This window comes from Orcinus orca, chromosome 10 (genome assembly GCF_937001465.1).
Source record: "Orcinus orca chromosome 10, mOrcOrc1.1, whole genome shotgun sequence".
Taxonomy (NCBI): Eukaryota; Metazoa; Chordata; class Mammalia; order Artiodactyla; family Delphinidae; genus Orcinus; species Orcinus orca.
In genome coordinates this window covers 71,675,199-71,697,552 of record NC_064568.1, presented here as the reverse complement: position 1 = coordinate 71,697,552, position 22,354 = coordinate 71,675,199, and the positions used below count along the sequence as shown (strand labels likewise).

Below are 22,354 nucleotides of genomic sequence, written 5' to 3'. Positions count from 1 at the left end.
GTGCCAAGGGCTCAGGCGATGGCCACTTTCTCTGCCCCTCTCCTCTCCTCACTTCCCTCGTGGGAAACATTGACCTTGTCCCATTGAGAAGTGTGGGAGGGGGAGGGGGTGGATTTCTTGTGACCAGGTCACCTATTATTCCTGCCCTGTGGGGGCCAGGAAAGAGCTGATAGGACCAGAAGATGGAGGACACACTGTGACAGTGAGTCACCGTGATCTTCTGTAACCCACCCACGTGGGGCTCTCTGCACCTCAGAGAGGAACAAATAAACACGAGGCACGTACATTACTAAGAGTAATTACACTGTTACTTATGGGCTCAATTAAATGCTCTGGACATTTTTATAACATAATTTGAGGTGTGATGCATGCAGCAACAGCATTAACCTTTAATCACAGTTCTTTCCCTTTGAGATGCAGTAATGACCCTATTAATTAGTAATGAAATGATTAAATAGGGATAGACGCCATCACATCATGATTCCTCTCACTGGGCCTACTCCCTGGATTTAAAGGTGGCCTTTTGACCTTCCTCCCCAAAGAAAACACATCTCAGGTTGTGGGTGTGTATCTTAGGGGGAGAGGCTGAATGTTCTGCAGCCTCTGCTCTCCCAGAGGCACAGCGTGGAAAAATGGATAGGACGAGCATTGCGTAATCAGGGATGTGCAGTGTTCAGTCCTGGGATGTTTACTTGCTCCTTGGGTTATTGACAATTGTCCCTTCTGGGCACCACATTTGGGAATGTGGGGTGACATGAGTTATGCAGTTCTGGGCAGTACTAGGGCCTTGATGAGATCAGCTCAGCCTTGACCATTTCCTTCTACTCATTTCCTGCTCCCACCTCCCAGTCCTGCACCCCCAACTCCTGAATCTCAAGGGATTTTTAGAGAATCCATTCACTTCCCATTTTCTGGGATGTCTGAGGCCCCCAAACCATGTTTCCAGACCATCCAATCATCCACCTACTTGCCCCTGGGGTCCCGTTCAGACTACCTGTCTCCCACCGTGTATCAGGAATCATGGGAAACACTGAAGGGATAAAAGCAAGGATCACTGCTCTTGGGGATCCCTGTCAAACCTGGTCATAAATTGTGTTGCAATAATTGCACTCCTACAATAATTGAAGGATTGATAATAGAGAGAAGAGCATGGTCTAGGGGAAGCTCAGAGAAGGGGCAGCTGACTCAGCTATGGTGTCAAGGAGGGCTTCCTAGAGAAGGTGACACCCAAGCCGAGACCTTTAGGGTAAGTGAAGCCAACAAATGAAGAAACGGGTCAGGGCAGGTATTCCAAGCATAGGATCACGAGCTAGGGCGCAGGGTGAAAAATTGCTCCTAGTTGCCCTTCTCTATCTTTAATTCAATAGAATACAGCCATATACTACCATCTACCACATAGCTCACCTGTATTCCTGGAAATCATCCTAGACTCCGCCTGCTTGGCGCCCCTATCCCAGTCCCCGACTATTGGGTCTGGCTTTGATGTAACATCTCCCTCTGGCCCCTGCAGACTCAGTGCCTGTATCAGGCTCACAAGTCAGGAACTCACGGTTACCTTCCGTGTCTCCCACCAGGGTTTCCTACATCAGCTTTTGGCCCCCATCTTCCTTGTGGGGCACACCTTCCCCAGCCCTTCTCCACTTGAGCTCCAGTGCTAGCTTGAATCCAGTTAGCATAGTCAGTTCTGTCCAATTTGACGAGACAACAGGATGACACCAGAGTATGTCTAAAAACACACATCTGTTGTGCTCTGAGCCTATCCAGCCACACAGCTGCCCTCACCGCCACCCTTCACCTACCACAAATCCTCGGCCCAGCATATCTCTGGCATATACTTTCCTTTCACTCCTTCAGAACTGATCAGACTTACAGAGTGGGTCTGGTTTTAGTTAAAATACAAGTTCAGCTGCTTTAACTGAGAGACCAAATAAGACTGGCTCAAACAACAAAAAAGTTTATTCTTCTTTCATGTAGAAGTCTTAGTGGGTGGTCTAGGACTAACAAGGTGACTCCTTAATCATTAGGAGCCCAGACTCCTTTTATCTTCTTGCTCTGCCAACCTCAACATGCAGCTCCCACCTCAGGACCCAAGGTGGCTGCCCCAGCTCCTGCCTTCCCAGGGAATACAGGGCCACTCCTTTTTTTTTTTTTTTTAAGTAGTTATGTATTCAGTATTTTATTTATTTTTATTTTTGGGTGTGTTGGGTCTTGTTTCTGTGCGAGGGCTTTCTCTAGTTGCGGCAAGCGGGGGCCACTCTTCATCGCGGTGCGCGGGCCTCTCACTATCGCGGCCTCTCTTGTTGCGGAGCACAGGCTCCAGACGCGTAGGCTCAGTAGTTGTGGCTCACGGGCCTAGTTGCTCCGCAGCCTGTGGGATCTTCCCAGACCAGGGCTCGAATCCGTGTCCTCTGCATTGGCAGGCAGATTCTCAACCACTGTGCCACCGGGGAAGCCCGCCACTCTTTTTTTTTTTTTGCGTTATGTGGGCCTCTCACCGTCGTGGCCTCTCTCATTGCGGAGCACAGGCTCCGGACGTGCTGGCTCAGCGGCCATGGCTCACAGGCCCAGCCACTCCACGGCATGTGGGATCTTCCCGGACCGGGGCACGAACCCATGTCCCCTGCATCGGCAGGCGGACTCTCAACCACTGCGCCACCAGGGAAGCCCGCCACTCCTTTTAAGAACATAATTTGTGGGACTTCCCCAGTGGTGCGCTGGTTAAGACTCTGTACTCCCAATGCAGGGGGCCCGGGTTCAACCCCTGGTCAGGGAACTAGATCCCACATGCATGCTGCAACTAAGAGTTCGCATGCCGTAACTAAGGAGCCTGCAGGTCACAACAGAGGAGCCCACCAGCCGCAACTAAGGAGCCTGCTGGCCGCTACTAAGACCCAGCGCAACTAAATAAATAAATAAAATAAAAACATAATTTGTAATTCATTTTCACATCGCTTCTGCTCACAATCATCAGCACTTAGTGATTCACAGGAGGCTGGGAAACGTATTCTGGTGGCCATGTGTGCCCAACTATCTTATCTTATGTAACAAGATAAGAATGGGTTTGGGGAGACGAGCAGCAGCCTCTGCCAGAATCTTTATCAATTTGCAACTGTGGGCCTCCCTGGACTTAACAGGATTCCAGGAGGCCTGATAATCTGCTGCCTGTGGCCTCTCAGCCTCTCTTCCCCCTCCTCCCAGTTGTTCATTCATTCAAAATGTATTGAGCAGCTACTAAAGTGTAGGCCCTGGGGCTTGGTAAATGATTAACTTACTCATTGTTAAACGAGAGACAAATTATGGATAACTAACTGCAAGACGTGTTTGAAAATGAGAAGCTTCATTAAAAGGGTGAAGATAAAGAACTGTGGACGTTTAGAGCGTGGAGAGTTCTTTCTGGAAGGATGGGAAAGACTACCTGGAGGAGGCTGCATGTGAGCTGGGCTTTGGAGGTCGAGTAGGATTTGCAGACTCATACACTGTGATGGGCGACTGTTCTCTTTTCTTCATAGAGTTTTTAGGAAGGCTGCAAGGAGCTCATGTCTTCCTGTAGTGAGAAACCAGGCACAGCAGAGAAAGGAAAGAGGGGCCTCCCCACCTGGCTCTGGTCCCCAGGAGAGAGCTGTCCCCTACTGAAGGAGTTTGGGAGAATCCCAGAATTCAGGCGACAACCTATGCCAGGCTCTATGGGGACTTAGATATAGGCCTGGCCTCAAGGTGTTTGTAATCTCATTAGGGCTTAAAATGGCAGACAGCAATTGTATACATCAGTAATTGTTAGCTATTAGTATTATTAATTATTATTGTGAGCTAATTATTATTCATTTTTAATATTACGTTATTAATGTTGAGACAAAAATAAGAATAGAGAACTGTTCTAGGTGCTTAGAAAGGGCTACAGCTACCCAGGAAGAGAAGAGATCCTTGTGGGTTGATGCAATCAGGGGACTGGAATTTCAGATGATCCTTGAAGGATGGGTGGGGCTTTGAAAGGTGGAAAGGAGCTCATGAGGAATTCCATGGAGAAGACTGGTAGGCAGGAAGAGATATTGTTGTTCCAGGAGACCATGGTGTGTTAGTTTGGGTTCCCCAAAAACAGACTGAAAAAGGACTTGTGTACAAGTAGTTTACATGGGAAGTGATCTCAGAGAGTGAGAGCAAAGGACCAGGGCAGTGAATCGGGGAAGGAGGGAGACCCAGCTAAGGATGTGCTGCGATGCAGGCTAAGGTGGGGTGGGAGCTGTCAGAGAACATGACCAGGAAGCTGCTCTCAGTCTGTGCGGAACAGGGTACCACAGGTGGTGCTGGAGGAGAGGGAGGCCAATAGGATGGGAAGTGGTACCCAAGAGACGTCTGATTCAAGAAGCTCGAGGGATTCTGCTGAAGTGAGGGCATCTCAGGTCTCCATAGACCCGGGAGGGTAACTCAGCTTGTGCAGAAAGTGGGAGCACGAAAATAGGGGAGGGGATGAAAGGAGGGGAGAGGGAGATGGGGAGAGAATTGGAGGGAGGTGAGGGGGAGGAGGGATGTACTCATGATGTGTCGTCTCCGCTCGATGATTTACAATAAAATATCTCCCGTGAGGAGGCTGCAGTGCATGACTGCAGGGATGGGAAGGGAGAAATGCTGGGGGTGGGGTGGGGTGATCCTTCTGAGCATGTCCCCAGAGAGCAGGGGAGCCCCCAGGGTGCAGAGGAGTCAGGGCTGGAATTAAAAGCCAGCATGAGTACTGGGAAGTGGATGAACATGTAGGGTTTCCTGATGTGAGGACAGGTCAGGTCCCTTTCCGGGGCTCAGCTTCCTTATCTAAGGGGGTTGGACCCGTGCTCTCATTCTTACTTCAGAACTATTGACAGATTCTTTGGAGTTCCTGGAGCCAATACAAACAAGAGGTGCAAGCCTTGAACAGCGTCCAGGATGCCATCAGCCTTGAATAGGTCGTTATGTGAAATTGCATCAATATGGTGTGCAAGATGGTGGGGGAGTGTCCACTTGGCAGGAATGATATTCCACACAGAAGCCTGGAAGGTGACAGAGGAAGAGGATGACACGTTAATAAGAGCTAACCGTGACTGCACATTGACCGTGGTCCAGGCACTGTTTTAAGCCCTCTGCATGAGTTGATTTACTCAATCCTTGCAGTAATCCCATAAGGAAGATGCATCTGGGGGAAAGTATGCCTGTGGGGAGGACAGCATGGAAACATGAAAGAAGTGAATTGTACCCTTGGCTGGGACCCCAGATGGTCAATGGGCAACTTGTTTCTGACCGCTGGGTCCATCTCCTAATGTGCAAAACACACATGGGGACGCTAGTTGTGCAGATTCGTCATCCTATTCAGAAAGACATTTCCCAGTGTGCCTGGCCCATAGTAGGTGCTGTTAGTGGTACCTGAGAGATAGAATTTGGATACACAACCATTGAAACTCCAGGACTTTTCAATGTTTGGGAAAAAGAGGAAGAGATGTTTGAAATCAGCACCATCCTGGACTCCAAAATACATGGTTTGCCCATAGCATTTTATTTACTCATAAAACAAGTATCTGCGGGGGCCCACCCTGTTCTAGGCTCAGGGAATGCAACCTTGAGTCAGGTAGACATTCCTTGACCTTGCACAAGTCAGTCCTCGTGGGGAGCCACTGGATGGGGTTAAGTAGCTGGGAGGGTCACTCTTTTTAACATGTCACTCTGGTTTGAATGAGGAAAAAGATTAAAAGGGGGCAGCGGGGTAGGGCAAGATTTTGTAAAGCTTTGGGCAAGACACAGTTGTGCCAGACAGCTTCTTTTGCCTCTCCTGATTCATTCTTAGCCCTGCTCTGTGCCCCTGGGAAGCAGACCTGGGCTTCCATCAATGGGCTCCCATCTCCTCCGGCTTCCATTTGGGTTTGGCCAAAAAGGAGCACTGGGGCTTCCCTGGTGGCGCAGTGGTTGAGAGTCCGCCTGCTGATGCAGGGGACACGGGTTCGTGCCCCGGTCCGGGAAGATCCCACATGCCGCGGAGTGGCTGGGCCCGTGAGCCGTGGCCGTTGAGCCTGTGTGTCCGGAGCCTGTGCTCCGCAACGGGAGAGGCCACAACAGTGAGAGGCCTGCGTACCGAGAAAAAAAAAAAAAAAAAAAAAAGGAGCACTGTCAGGAGATAGAGGGAGGAAGGAGAGTGAGGTGGGAGTACGCACCCCAGTTGGTGCAGGCAGACTGACTGTGTCCCTCGTTCCTTTAACCTAAAGCCATATCTCAGGACCACAGTTTTGTAAATTGCCCTTTTTTAACCTCTCAACAAATTGCCCAGTTTGAGTGTGACATCTGTGTCCAGTCAGGATCTGACAGTGATGGCGGCTTGAACTAAGGTGCCGACTGTGGACTTGGAGAGAAGTGGGTGGATTCAAGAGCTATCTAGGAGGGGCCTGTGACTTCTGCTCCTCAATTGGCTTATATCGTCATTTAATCTTTTTATAAACAATGGATCTTGGTTCTTTGGTCAGTTTGGTTCCTTTAGGAAACAGAGGCCAAGATAGAAGTGCAAGAGATTTCTTGGAGAAACTCTTGTGAAAGATGAGGGGTCTGGGGAGAGGGAGCAAGGGGAGGCAAGGAGAGCCTTCAGACTGTGATGCAGGTCTGACCATTGAGAAAGGAGAGAGGGAAGGAAGGGGGATGGGGCAGGAAGCACCTAAGACTGAAGTGCAGCTCTGAGAAAGTCTGGCCAGGCTTTGGGAGCCCTAGACCCCCACCCCCACCAACACCCCCATTAAAGAAGTTCCACACTGGGCAGGAATGGCTCGGCTCTAGTACATCTCCACCCTACCCCACTACCCACCCCACCTCCTGCCCCATGCTCTGTCTTTGCTGAAAGCAGCCTGGGGAAGACTATGGCCTTGGCATGAACCTTCTCATAGATTCCAAAGGCAGATTCTTGCAGCAGGTTCTAGAACTTGAAGGGAATTTGAGCAGTGCACCACCAAGATTGCCACAGTTATCCAACCAGACATCTGTTCCTTGGGGGCCTGAAATAGTACCGGGCATATCATAGGAAATGAGTAAGCCCTGGAATGAACTAAAAAATGAATGCCCCCTTATATACCTATGGGGCGTGGGGGCATGTAAGCAAGGGCATGTTCTGTAAAAACCAGCTTGTGCAAGTGGGACCTTCATACCTGTGTTCAATTTTAAAGTCCTGCCATGACTGGATTGAAGCTGGTCAGAGCTGGTTTGGTTCTCCCTTGAGCCCCCAGCACCAGCTTGTAAGGACTGTCTTCATGGGCTGAGGCTGACCCTCTGGAGAACCTGTCTTTCCCAAAAAAGGACAGTCACGTACATTTTCCTTGGTGGCAGTGGAGATCAGACAAATCTGGGTTTAAATTTCAATTCTGCTACTGACTAGCTATGAGCCCTTAGACAAAACTAACCTCTCAGATTCCTCATTCTAACAATAGTTTTTGGGGCACCTATTGTATATCAGACAGTAGTAGTTCATGCTAGGAGTGTTATACACTGCTATGGACTGAATATTTGTGTCCCACCAAAATTCATCAGTTGAAGCCTAATCTCCAATGTGCTGGTGTTTGGAGGTGGGGCCTTTGGGAGATGTTTAGGTCATGAGAGCGGAGCCCTCATGAGTGGGATTAGTGCCCTTTTCAAAAAGGCCCCAGATGGATCCTTCACTCCGTCCACCATGTGAGGACATAGTGAAAAGACAGCTGCCTAGGAACCAAAAAATAGGCTCTCACCAGACACCAAGTCTTCCTTGATCTTGGATTTTCCAGCCTCTAGGACGGTGAGAAATAAATTTCTGTTATTTTTAAGCTACCTAGTCTATGGTAATTTTTTATAGTAGCCTGAACAGACAAGAGACATGCACCTTATGTAGTTAACCCTCATTTTACAGATGAGGAAACAGGCTCCAAGAGGTTTAGTGACTTGTCAAGAGTCACCCAGGTCAAAAAGGGAAGGATCAGGAATTAGGCCCAAGTCTATCTGATGACAAAGCCCATTGTCAATACCTCTGCACTGTCTCCAGATAAATTCAAGAGAGGAATATCAGAATCTAAGACTGCGAACCTCTCCGTGGATACCCAGTATCATTCTCTTGTTTACTGAATGTTTTCCCTCTTCATCTTTCAAAATGTTCCAGGCACGTGGTGGGACACAGTGAACGCTGCTCCCCTGTCCTTTGTTTGCTTCTCTGGCTCCCTTGCTCTGCATTCCTCCTCTCCCTCTTCCACTCACCTCCTTGCAGAATTCTTCATGCCTTTGCCCCCTCCTCCTGCCAGTTTCCCTACCTCCCTCACCTCCTCCAGTTTCTCTTGTCTCCTGCCCCCCACACCCTCTCCCAGCTCCTCCTCTGCCCTCTGCCTTGCTGGGCCATGCTCCTCAGACATCTCATTAAAGTAATTGTTGACTTGAATTCTTATTCCAGTTCATCTATAATTATGCACCACAGGAAACCCTGAGGGATTCAAAACAGACTCTTAATCTATTTCACATGATTCAAAAACGGCTCCCAGGAAAGCAGTTTAATAGCCACAATTAACAGAATGCTGCTCAGCCATCCATGGGAGAGGTTCCCGGCCCGGCACTACCCACCTCCCTGGGCTCGGTGCTCAGAGACATCAAAGGTCCCCTCCAAAATGAGTCAGGCTTTAGGGTTTAATTTAGTTAATTAACTGGATGTGAAGTTAGCTGGGGAATTTTGTGGAAAGTGTTCCCCTGTCCTTTCCATCTCTCCTCTGAGCTCGAGGACCCCACTCAGGCCCTGAGAACTCGGTTTGTATCCACCCCAAGGTAGACTTCTGTTCATCAGCCCGGGGCAGTGTCTGTATGTGAATGTACTGAGTTAGCAGCAAGGCCAGAGACGCCACCCACCCCGCCTTTCTCTGCATCCTCTTTCTTTCTACCAAGCGCAAATCCTTTTCTCCTCTACCCCTTCGGTGACATGCCCACCACAGGGCTTCGCCTCGTGGATGCTGGGAGCTAGTACTGCAGGAAAGCACCCTCACCAGAATGAGCTCCTACGGAAGGTTCCATAAAGGGTGTGGTCCATCCCCTGGTTCAAAGGACTTGTTCCAGGGCCCACGTGGAAGATGGCTTGACTGGGTAACCTCTTGGGCAAGTCTTCCCACCCTCGGGTTCTATGCTGGTTGAATATCCCTTTTCTGAAAGCTCATCTGTCCTTCCAATGAGACTAGTTCATGTATCATCCATAACAGTGGTTCTAGAATTCCAGCATGAACAAAGATCTCCTGGATGGCTTGTTAAAACAAGTTTCTGATTCTGAGGAAGGGCCCGAGAATTTGCATTTCTAAAGAGCTCCCTGGTGGTGATGATGCTGTTGAATACAAAGTCTTTGACCTTGTCACAGTCTGTTCCCAATACCAGCAGCGTGAGCATCACCTGGAAACATCTGAAAATGCAGAATCTTGGACCCCAACCCATACCTACTGAATCCGAGTCTACATTCTAACAAGGTCCCCGGGGGACTTGTACACACAGTGACATGTGAGAAGCCCTGGTTTAGAGGAAAGCCCTCAGGGTTCCAGGTAAGCGTGGAGTTGGGAGCAGGTGCACAGGGATGACTGTCCCCATCCTGCCAGGGACATGACAAGAAACCACCCTCTTCAGGACAGCCTCCACCTCTCCCTCTCACACACACTCACACCTCCTTCAGCCACCACCAATGAAAGTGATCTAATTGCCCGTCTCTGCCAAGGCCCCAGCTCAGGGATGGGTATTTTCACAGGGAATTTCACTAGGGGAGGAGACGCTGCCCCACAGGTTGAAGGCTTGCTCTTCGTACTTCCGTTCCTCCTCAAATACTCACCTGCCACGGCTGCCCCAGCCCCATAGAAGACTCTTCTTCCAGAAACTAATTAGAAACCCATAAGGTTGTTTCGTCTTATTATTATGATACAATGACAGCCCTCATGATGCAAAGTCATTATACATCACAGACAAAATTAATCATTTATAGTTTATTTCTTTGAAAATGGATAATTCATCTTCTCCAATAACAAGAGTATGAACACATCAGTCACCCTCTCCATCCTGAGCCCCACAAGGCCCTCTTGTGTTCAGAGATCTGACTCTACCAGGAGTATGTGGACTTAGTGGGGGAAGGCATGGGTGCCCATGCAATGGGTTAGGAGCCTTTACAAACACCCCTTTAACCTCCCAGCAATTCTCAATATGCCTCTGTTGCCTAGACTTTGGTCTACCTCTGTGTTGAATTTACATTTTTTCTCTTAGAACAAGTGAATTATATCTAGCCCAATAAGGTTTAACTGTTATGATTTATGCAAGAATGTTACCTGGCAGATGATGGTGATAGTAATAATTTAGTACTTACTATGTGCCAGTCACTCTTCTGTTTTCTATGTATTAGCTGATTTAAACCTCACAATAATCCTGGGAGATGAGTACTATTATAATCATCCCCATTTTACCTACAAAGAAACTGAAGCTTAAAAGAGATTACCTAACTTGTACAAAGTCACATAAGGTTACAGGCTAGTAAGCCACAGAGCCAGGATGTGAACCCAGAGTCTGCATGTTTAAAGACCACACTATACCCCCTCCCAAGTTCTCAACGTTTATTCATAGCTGTGTCAAGTAGAACTTGAACTCATAAACTATGGGTAAAGGAGAGGAAACCTAGTTCTTGCCCTGAAGTCTCTTCCTTCTCTCACTCTGGTAATATTCGCTCTTCCTGATCTTACAGGCTAGCTTTATGGAGTTGGAACTGTTTCTAGAGCCCAAGAAAGTCTAGAACTTTCTCTCATGTCCCCCCAGACCCAACTCTGAGGCTACAGAGAAAACACTGAAGGAGGCGGAATTTACTTGATTTCTCTGTGGCCATCTCCTCCTCCTTTTCCTTTTTTTCAATCATTCATTCAAGAAACACATTACAGGGCTTCCCTGGTGGCTCAGTGGTTGAGAGTCCGCCTGCAGATGCAGGGGACACGGGTTCGTGCCCCGGTCCGGGAAGATCCCACATGCCGCAGAGCGGCTGCGCCCGTGAGCCATGGCCGCTGAGCCTGTGCGTCCGAAGCCTGTGCTCCGCAACGGGAGAGGCCACAACAGTGAGAGGCCCGTGTACCGCAAAAAAAAAAAAAAAAACCACATTACATTTGTACCACATTCTTGGCACAGATTTGAAGAAGTCATCCTTCCAGGTGCTTACAATGCAGTGATGTAGACAAGTGTGACAGCAACTGAACACAAAGCAAATGGAGTGTGTGTTATACGGAGATGCAAGTGATGCTATGACAGAGCAAAGCAAGAGCAATTTATTAATCAGGGTGTGAGGTCCTTTAGGGAGAAGACCAGATGTTGGCCATCTCAATTCCCTAACCACCTCAGAAAATGCTTGACAAACACTTGGTGACCAGGTGGAATCAACCTGGGAGATCAGAGAAGACACCACAAAGATTTAGCATCTCAGCTGGCTCTCAAATAATGGATAGAATTTTGTGGCAGACAATGAGGAAAAGGACTGACTGAGGAACCGCAGGAGTAAAGACAGGAAGTCAGAACAATGAAGCACCTGTTGAAAGAGGGAGGGGATTGACAGTGATTTTGAAAGATTTTACAGGAAACAAGTTGATGTTCACAGAATCAGCTTTCAAATATGCAACAAGAAAGAGAATTAACCACTGAGTTTAACGTTTTTCCTTTCTTGAAGTTATTCTGATCCCAGGGTGGTTATCTTAAGTTCCCTTGCCACAGGCATGGTGCACAGAAAGCCATCTTCTGGCCAAAAGTCCTGCGTGTTCCCACCATCTTCTGGCTGCCCTCAAACTTTCTCATTCCACCCCCAAGTTCCTCTCATCGAAAGGCTCCTGCCTGACCCTATCACCTCACTCAGATCCAGAAGGCGACCAGCGGCTAAACTCATAAACTGATTCCGGTGAATTGACTTATATAGGATGCTTCCCACCTGTGGCTCATTCCTTGGAGGGCAGAGAGGTTGTGAAAATCAGGACTAGGGCTGCCCCCTCTAAAACTCTGCGTTTTTCTTTCTTTTCCAGAAACAATGCTTGTTCGGGGCAGCTGCTGGAGAAACTCAGATCCAAAGGAGGGATGGGGAATACTGGGATACCCGTAACAGGTAAACAGAAGCCATTTCTTAGAAGGGAATTTTTGGTGTATCTGTGGGGAGGAAGGTGATCTCTGCGTCTTACTCTTCCGCCATCTTCCCTACGGGCCAGAAGGGAATTTTTGAATACCATCTTTTAGCAGTTTGCCAATGTCCTTAAAGACACAAATCCTCGGGATGCTCCTGGAAAACCACAGACTCCCAAGACCTCATTCAAGACCTTCTGAATCATAATTTCCAGGAAAGAGCCCTGATTTATAAGCACTTTGGGTGATTCTTAACAACAGGGAATTTGGGTGAACGTAGAAAAGAATTATATATTTTGCCTTTGAAGAGACTCTCTCGTTTTCCAATCAAAATCGCTGCTGGGATCGTTTTTAAGCAAGGGTTGGGTGCTGGCTACAATTAAAGCGTCCCCTTGCTTTCACTGCAGTTGGTGACTTACAAACAGGAAATGAGCGGAGGGGGTGGGAGCTAGCTGCTGGTTGAGAGGGAGGGAGCCAATGAGAAACAGAGGAGCTGCTGCCCACCCAGAATGCATTGGGGCAGGGGTGGGACTAGGCCCGTGGCCTATAAAACTTGCGCTCAGGGCAGTCCTACGGTTTGGTTGGGAAGGTTGTGGCTGCGGGAGGTCGGTGGGCGTGGTGGTACCTGTGAAGGGTCCTCGGAGCTGGAGTGGGGAAAGCAGAAAAAGCCTGAGGGGGGGGGGGGGAAACTCTGGGAAGGAGGTGCAGCGGCTGGGGGCTGCCTCCAAACGCCAGTCGCTGTTGGTGCTCTCCTGTGTGGTGTTTTTCCTCTGTTCTCCTCACAGATAGTCCTGGGGTCATAAGACTAAGGTTCCTGATTCTTTCTCCAGGGGACTTTTCCTGCCGGCTTTCTTACAGCTGGAAGACTTTATCCATAGGCTTTCTTTTCTCAACTGGTAGAAGCTTTAAAAACCTCTCTTGGTAGCTAAAACAAAGCTAGGGTTTCTTCCTTGTTTGGGAAAGCTGTCTTTTCTCTGGGAACGATCTCTTTCTGGGCGTGGGTTGTTCCAGAGACGAATGGCCTATTGGTGGGCCTATTGGGGTGGAGGAAGGCTAGCTCTGCCAAAGCTCTGCAAGCTTTGAGCTAACACGGAGAGCATAGGGCCCTGAGTTGGAGTGTGTGCCCCGGAGGGGATGGCTTTGCTGTCTCTCACTCGCAAAAGCCAAAAACTCTAGCTCCCGGCAGGCAGTGACTTAGCTCTAGCCCTTCCTCTGATGGGGTGACAAACTCGGCTTTCCTGCTCAAGTCCGTTCCAAACAAACTGTGGCCTGGCTTCTGTGGCCAGGTCTCGGAGATGGCAGCCCCACTTGCTTGATTTCCTTTTGCTCCTTTTAAGCATCCTAAAGTTCTCTTCTGGGAATAAGCTACTGCAGAGTAGGGTTTGCTGTTGGCAAAGCCAGGATAGATAACTCAAATCTGGTGAAAACTAAAATGAGTTTGGAGACCCACATGTTTCTCTCCAGCTGAAAAGAGTATCAATGTGAGTTGAACTAGGACAACAGATAGTAGTTAAGGCATCAGCCCTTGAAGATGAGGGTGTCTTCCTGTGGTTTGTGTTATCCAAATCCTCCTTAGGGGAGGATCCATTCCAGGGGAGTGCCCAAGTAGGAACTGGACTGACTGGAGTTTCTCTAATAGAATCATAGCTAAACACCTCCTGGGGGCTCCCTGCTGGCATAGGTCTAGATTGAGGTCCTCTCTCACCTGGAAGAGTAGCTCGTAGAGCCCCATAGCTGTGATGACGGCAGCGCCTACAGCATAGGGGTGATGATCCTGGCCTGTCTGGAAGGGCCCAGTATTAAAACAAACTCCAACAGGCTGAAGAAGGTTTTAAAGAAGCAAATAAAGTCTTAAGTGCTCAGAAGAGGAACTCCAGGGAATCAACAGGCAAGTGACCACATGTGCTGGCCTGAGAAGTGGGAGAAGCCAGGGCCTGGATGCAGCTCAACCTGCTAAACTGGGAAACTGAGTGGGCAGTGCCGACCTCATCTGAAAATTGGGTGAGGCCTGTTGGTGTGGAGTTTACCCAGCAGAACCAGTTCTGGGCCAAGCTTGATGAGGGCTTAAGTATCAGTTTGTAAGGCAGCTCCTCTGAAAATGACTTCGTTTCAGGAGCTATCGCTTTTGTTGAAATTGGAGGTGGGAGTGCTGAGGTCTGGGATCTCTCTGCGTTCGGGACTTGCAGTGGAGCCACTGTTGACCAGAGCCTCAGTCTCACGGAAGTGCCCTCGTAGCCACGTGGTGTGTGACAGGATATGGGCTGGAGCTCACCTGGGCTACGTCCTTGGCTCTGTCGCTTACTAGCTCTGAGAACCTGGGCAAGTGACTGATCGCTGGGCAACTGGCTTTAAACAGGTCTTGTGATGTGATGAGACTGTAGAGCAGTGCCCATCGTAGTATGTGCTCAGTACACATTAGCTGCTGCCCGGTAGAGTGCCCCACCTGGTGCAGAGCTCCTGGCATTCTGTCACAGGCGTCTTACTTGGCACCTTCCTTCCTGCAGCGTGGAACCTCCTGTTAATCTGTTATAATTATCTTATAACCTCCCTGTAGCCTGGCAGGCTCTCTGAACCCAGCTTGGTACCTCATGCTTGCATAGCTCCCTCACCTACCCAGGCAGCCTCTGTCCCTGGATTGTATGAGCCTGTTTTATATCCTGAACAATTGCTTCAAATGCCATATGTTAAGACCTGGATGAAAGTTGCTTGTTAATTGCTCAGGGTTCAAAGTACGGCTGACTTTTTAACACAGTCAGAGCCACCAGGCCGGCTCACCTGGAAGAGTTCACTTAAAACCGCATTTTCTGCCCTAATGAAAGACTAAAAGTAGGGGGACAGACAGAATCTTGATCTTTTAGGTTGAAGCCTCCCTTTGCCAGTTTGTCTACAAGCGCCACTGGCTGCAGCCTGAGTTCTTGGCCTCAGGGTCATGTAGCCACAGCTGTAACTTATTCCGTAAAGGTAGCCAGGATCTCATATTCAGCCCAGCGCTCCGCTTAGCATCAAGTCCCTGGGGTCAGGCAGTGACTGAAACCCAGGGCCAGTATGTGCCTGAGCCTGAAAGGGCCTGGGTGCTGTGCAGTCTGCGCTGCCCCTCAGATCCAACCTCGCCTGGGTGACTTCAGCCGCGAGTCTGAAGTGCACACACTTGCACGTTATAGTCCTGGAGGGGTCCTGGCCTCACTCAGCTGGCAGCCAGGTAGGAGCATGCTAAGTGACGGCTATCATGGGGCTGACAGCTGCCGCTGATAATGGGCTGATCAATCCAGTTGCTTATTTGGGCTTGCTTCCGTATCCTGCTTTCTTTACAGCAGGAGAACTCCTCCCATCTGAGTGGAGAGGAGGATGGGTCCAGAGCTAGGCGGAATCTAGACTGTAGGTTCGCTACAGGGAAGCGGCTCCTGACGAAGCTCTAAATTGGCTCACCACATTCTCTGCCATGGAGGGTCTTAAAGCCAAAAGGTTGAGGTCACAGCCCTCAGGGCCACATACAGCTTCAGCCTGGATTCTGCTGCTTGTTTCTCATGCTTTGAATGAGTTGCTTAAGTTCTCTGAGCATCTGACCTGTGCAAATGGGTAAACTAAAAGCTAACTCTGAGCCATGAGGCTTTGATGGCGATCATAGGAATCTTGACTTACGGCCAGTCCTACGACTAACTATTGACAGGCCTGTCCTCACGTACCTGCCCAAGTCCCCTGGTGTCAGTTCCATCCAGGTGTGTTTGAGAGGCTTCTATCCTCTGTGTAGCTCCCTCCCCTTAGTGTAAGCTACCCTCAAGCCTTAGCTGGGCTTCATCTCCCTCTTCCAGGTTGGTTCCTGGGGTTCCCTCTTCACTAAACTGCATAGCCTTTGGGTAACTTGGACTTATCCTGGGACCAGTGGTAGGTGAGATGTAGTGGCGGGGTTCATGCAGCTGTGTCCTCGAGCACAGGCCTCCTCACAGGAAGGACAGAAGCCACTCCCTGAGGAATAAAGGAGCCTCCCTGCTTGGGCCCTGGGGGAGGAGGCCCTCTTGAGGGCAGCTCTGGTTTACAGGGGCTCCCACCCCTCTGCCAGACTCCACTTGTCACAAGCCATGGGCCTCTACAGAGATGGCTTAGTCTCTGAACACTTGACTCCTGTTCTCCAGCCCATCAGGCTCCCTTCATGGGTCTGGGTAGATTTTGGACCAGCTCATAGCATGTCTGGTCTGATCTTAAGTGGTGGCACTATGGCAGCCCAAACTCTTAGGGTGACTTGAGGTAACAGACTCAGGCTAAGAGGTAGCCCTGGGTAGGGAGATGGGAAGAAATCGCCTCTTCTGCCATCCTTTTTCTTTGCAAGATTCGTTAGGATACTTGAGGTGAAGGCAGACTGACACCTTGCTCTTGTTCCAGTATCAGTCCCTGATTTCATCTTTCCTCTCTGGGATGTCCCAGAATGATCTTCCTTGGTGACAGCACTGCAGGGCCAGGAAGGACAGGAATGATATTTCAACCACTTCCTAGAGACCCAAGGTCTTACCACTAGATAGACTCTTCTGGAACTGGCTTTTTCCAAGTCTCCACAATCCCATGTACACTTTCACTTGACAGTCTTAATTCTGTTCTCTTTAAGGAAAACCTAATTGGCAGAAGAAAAATCTTAGAGTAAATGATTCCTGCTCTTATCAAGATGAGAGTCACGGAGAAGCTTGAGACCCTGCAGATCGATCTGTCCATACTTATAATTTCAGAACTAGTTGGTTTTCCTATAAAGTCTTCAGTCTGCAGTCTCCCAGTTCCTTTGTTTCAGAAAGGTGCACTTTATCTCAAGGGTGTTGCAGATTTTCTGCCCATCTTGAAGACCACCTTGTAAATTAAATGCTTGTTTCATACCTAGTTGGCCAGTGGCTTTCTTCAGGGTGGCTGGAATTTCTTAGAAAGACCTTCCTTGCTTCAATAGTAGAATGAAACAGGACAACTTCAGGCTTCCATCCCTTTAAATACGAAGGGAATATTGTTCTAAATTACTACAAAACGTTTCAATGAAATGTACTGGACTGTCAACCTCTTTGACTTGAGATGCTTTTATTCTAAGTTAACCTAACTAGACTTTGACCTTCTGCCCCAAGATGAAAAGAGCTTGGAAATTGGCTTTCTTGCTGTAAGGACAGGAGTGAGGAATTCACTGAAGCAACAACTCTTATCTCAGAGGCTTGAGGTCACAGGACAAAATTCTGCCCTGAAAACTGGACAGACAGAAAAAACCAGTTTGCCAGGAATGAAAGCTGTGGCTGGAGTGAGTAACCAGCAGGAACACTTAAAGGATAATCAAGAAATCGATGGAGGCTCAGTGTACACTTACCTGAGGATAAGCTTTAGGGGGGCCAGGTTTAGGGGGCTCCACACTTTCACGAGTTCTACCTCCTGGGCGTGGTGTTGGGCATGGAGAAAGGGTCCAGGGTCTTCAAGAGAGGTATCCCACCCAACAGAACAACCTCCTGGAGATGTACCTTGCCTGTCTAGGAAGATGAGAAACACAAGCACTGCCCCCAAGCAGGAAAGGATAGAAAAGTAGCGGCGGCTTGAGAGCCCACGGGTCCCACCTGACCTTGTCCTAGGCCAGCACTGCGTATGGCTGGAGGTGGGTGGGGAATATAGGATCTGTGAGGGGCAGTACAGGAACCGGTTCTCAAGGCTCTTTCGGGACTGAGTGTACGTATGGCTAGGGGGCTCTTCCCTCTGGTGCTTTGTTGGGAAGTCAGTCCTGTTTCTCGCCTCCAGCCAACGAGTTTCCACACTGTCCTGCCTTGCTTCGTGTGGAAAGGAGCAGCGAAGCTTCAGATCTTCCAGTACGGCTGTCTCATGTCGCTGGAGAAATCTCTCAGACGTCTGCTCCTCACTTGCTAGTGTTTGGACAGTTGGTGATAGGTGTAAGGCTTCAGAATGACTAGAAAAGAAAGCACTTCAAAGCTCTTCAGGACCAAATTCCCCCTCCTGAATCACAATTCACAAGTGCTGTAAGCCCACCAAGTTGTGCATTGCCTGATCTGGTCATTTACAGGGACCTGAGTTCTCCGGAGAGGGGACATGGTCTCTTAAATCCATCCCATTGGTGCTCTGCCATAGGTGAACTCTTGGTTCTGCTTCATGCATTTTTCTGTCTAAATTCTATTTGAGCTGCTGGTTCAGATGGTTCACTGCAGAGACTTAAGTGGGAAGGATTCCAGCCAAGGACAAGACTCCCCACCTGCCCAGTTCACCCAAGTCAAACTCCTTTGGGTGCCGTTTGGTTAGTAGTGGGCAGGTTTGGGTGTGTGCGTTGACAAGCTCACTATATAATAACTTTGGAATATCCGCATCTCCTGTTCCTAAGCTGTGGCCTCAGCCTCCCCCCTTTGACAGGATCTATAGGCCTCCATTCTGATACCTGATGGCCCCTTTTCTTCCCTCTCCTGGCCAGTTCCAACCCTCAGTCTCTTGAACATCACTGTGCTTAAGGACCTCATGTGCACACGCTCAGAAGGAGAGGATCTACTTTCCCTTGTCCATCAGGCATTAGACATGGGATTGGACGTGAGAACTTCACAACAACTTCTGAGAACTACCTTGGGAAGTCCCACAAACCAGAGATGGGAATGTCTGCTGTTTTGTACTCAGCTGGAAAAACTCGTTCTAGTGATCTCTCCTTCTGGCTTAATTAGCTACCCGCACCTTTGACATAAGCACTTAGAAATGAAGAAACATGATCTAATTAACAAGAGGCAAACATTCATGTCGACTGGCAGGAGTATGTCAATCTCACCTCCTGGGCTAACTGCTAAAGTGGGCAGATCGTCAGCATTCCATGTGACAGGACCCCATCCTGGCATGCTTGGAGCAATGCCAGTGTCCCTCTTTGAGGGGCAACGTGTGAGTGGAACCTGCTGACTTACCTAAGGAGTGGGAGGCGTGAGCTTCTGGAGACTCCCTCTGCTCTAAGAAGGGTTGTTGGTAGAGCTGGCAGCACAGTGGGGAGAAGGAACCAAAGGGTCTTTCATCTTGGTTACTAAATTGAACAGAATGAAGGTCATGCTTGGAATCGGTTAGTATTGGAGTCACCCAGCTCCAACTACAAGTAACAACTAGGTACCACCTACAGGGTTGGACAAGCAGCAGAGAAGGTGACCATGTGGGAGCATGTGAGGTTAAAGGGACAACGTGAATTGTCCTAGTCAAAGGAACGCCCTCTCCAAAGGAATAGTATAGGCACTGGTGGCGGAGATAAAAACAAAGTGGGAGCGTGAATCAGATCAGAAGCCAGGAGCAGAATGTGCTTGAGAGGAAGACTCTAGGATAAAGGCTTCAGCAGAGGCTGCAACAACCCACAGGCTTCAGATACCCCCTACCGTGGTAGTGGCTGGGTAGGGGGTGGTGATGGGCTAAGGTTCTACTACACAACATAGGACATGCACTAGTGGGAAAACTTTAGATCTTCGCATACCTTGTTAGAGATGCTTTCAGGTTAGACACAGACCTATCTCTTCAACAGGAGGGCTTTCTCTGTACCTATTCTGCCAGCCTGGGGACACAGGGAAGTTGGGTTTGGGGAGAGAATGACTCAGGCTCCTGTCACCCCCTCCAGCTGTGTTTGCATACTGTCCCTGATAACTTGAGCATTTACTTACATTTTAGCCTCAACCCAGCATTTCTGGTCTTCTGGGCTATTCGTTAGTTTTCACTTTGTTCATATCCACTATTTCAAATGGTAAAATTCCAGGACTGGAAAGGTGACTGTCGGAACTAGAAAGTAACACTAATAGTAACATTATTTGAATCTGGTTTATGAACTTTCTGAGATTCTTGGAAACTAGCTCTATCTGGATACAGTTTTTTGGGATGGCCACCTTTCCTATGAGCTCCATCAAACTGGACATACCGTGGACTTAGCTATTAGCATGCTTCCTTAAAGTGGGTGAAGCCCCAAGAGACTCAACCTTCTGAGAACCCTTCTAGAAACTTCATTCTGACCTCACCCTGAGGGTACTCAGCGCCCTGCTAAAAGCGGCATATGTGCGTGCCGAATGCATGCTCACCAGCCTCATCTTCAAGACAATTAAGTAGCAATTTAACAGATCTAGATTAAGATGCTTGAAGTCTTATGGCTGAAGATTTAACTTTCGTATGACATTAACTTCAAGGGGAAAGATTTAGTATTGCCATGTCAATTCAGACTTGAATTGCATAGGAGTTGGGTAACTATGGGCTATTAATGCCTACTCAGGCTTACAAGCAACTCTGCACAGACTTATGTAAAGGGACAGTTCTTATGTAATTAAATAGAATATTCATCAGCTGCTTAGTCATGTAAGACTCCAGAATGCTTATGGCTGGCAGTGAAATTCCGAAGTGTAGGGTTCTAACGGGCCACCAGTGTGTGAGCTGGAGTTTGGAGGACTGAGAAAGCATTCCATATTGAAGTGAACACCACTAACTGATGGTACTTGGGAGTTAGCAGCTCCATAAGGCAATGTCAAGGTGGACTTGTGTGGAGAATCCCTTAATGTGTACACGTGTATATGATGCCTTTCTCCAGAGCCTGCGTCCTTGAAGTGCCTGAGCAGGTTTAATCCATCTCTCCTACTTGTCCACCAACAACAACTTCACTTGCTTCAAGACATACCTCTGAAGTTTCTGTGGGGCATGCATTTGTCAAATGTCTATTTCTAACTCCTGTTAAGTTTCAAGAAGGCTTCTTAAATGTCTCTTGAAAAGAGGGTCTCAGGTCTAAGATGTGGGGAAAGCTATTCAGTGGTCAGCACTGAGTAACAAAGAACATGGGAGAAGCAAGAGGCATGCGCAAACTCAGTTCTCCTTGAGTTGGTTGAAAAAGTGCTGGAATTAACTAACTTGTCTCTGTTCTGATCCTTGAGAAGCTTCGAACTTAGTCCTGTCTTCCTGAAACTTCCCCCTTTAAACTTGAATGATCTATGTGACAGGTCGCTGAGCAGTGGTAGGCAACTCTTAGTTGATGGAAATGAACTTGGGTAGATGTCAAGTGACTTTCTTGCCTGAGCCAGAAACTTAAGAATAGAACTTTCTCAACAAATCTAACTTGGTTATAAAACGTACTCAACTTGACCCATGCTGAGGCTGTGTTCCTCATTTGGCTGGGTATGAAGGGATCTTGTCTTAGCCTGGATTCCCTTAAAAACGTGAGGGAGGACTTGTGTAAGGGTATCTTATTTGGGGTGTGGTCAAACAGGAGGAGACGGAAGAAAGGGCATTGGTATCCCTGCTGTTAATATCAGGGGCTTAATTCTGCTGAGACCTCTCAGATCCATCAAAACACCTCCAGGAATTATTTGCTTGAAGGATGAAGAGCCAGGAGTGTTTAACCATCAGCTTATGTGCTGTGAGCTTCTTTAAAGCTTAGCAGGCTCCTGCCTGCCTCCACGGAATTGGGGGAGCCCTGGATCGGAAAGTGAATGCAGAGGGGCTCACTCTGGGCAAAGGGTTATAAGCTTGAAGTGAGTTGCTGGCATGGTGCTGTCTGAAATCTTGAAGTAAGGCTTCAAATTCAGGCCATGGCTGAAATTGGAAGTCAGGTTGAGTTTGAGTTGGGGCTCCACATACGTCATCTCCATCTTCAAAGCCTTGTTCGTTTAGATGTGAGATATTGACGACATGATCTCATGTTGAGGGCAACCCAAGGAATCTTTGTTACTGTGTGGAATGTTTTATTTCTGAGATGAGTTAATCAGTATGTAAAGTTTTAAAAACTTTTGTAGTACAACTACATTACACAGTGTCCTCTTCAGCTATGTCTTACTGCCAGACATCCTTCTGACATGGACTGAAATTACACTTGTGTAGCATTGACAAAGTTCTCAAATAGCAAAGAGTGCTATGCTAAATCAAAAACAAGTTGAAGAAAGATATGTTAACTTTTTTGCTTTGTTAAAGCAAAACCACTTGTTAGGAGGAGAACAATCCCTAGAATAGTGATTTTCTTTTTTTCCTTCAAACAATCCCCAACACAGCAGCTTTCCCAAGCTGAGACTCTGGCACCTCAACAGGAGGATAATGCCTCCTTAATCAGAATTGATTTATTATCTAATTGAACTCCATTAGAAAATGGAGGTAGCTGACCTCCCTGGTAAAAAGACTAAGAAAACGAGATTAATCTTGTTTAGGGAGCAAGGGTCTATGGGAGCTACACAGAGCCTGGAAGCCACATGCAGGGAACATGTAGGGTCTTCATTTCTGTAACCAGCAGGGATTTAACTCCATATTTTTGGATGAA

The 22,354-nt window shown here is 48.3% G+C and overlaps 1 long non-coding RNA gene across 1 annotated transcript in view; it reads left to right on the top strand.

Annotated features, from left to right (window-relative positions):
- The window catches only part of LOC125965588 (uncharacterized), a 98,641-nt gene that overhangs the window by 2,942 nt on the left and 73,345 nt on the right, over positions 1–22,354 (top strand). Inside the window, exon 2 of the long non-coding RNA XR_007479650.1 lies at positions 12,015–12,094. This is a non-coding gene — a long non-coding RNA (uncharacterized LOC125965588). The remainder of the gene's footprint in view (positions 1–12,014; positions 12,095–22,354) is intronic.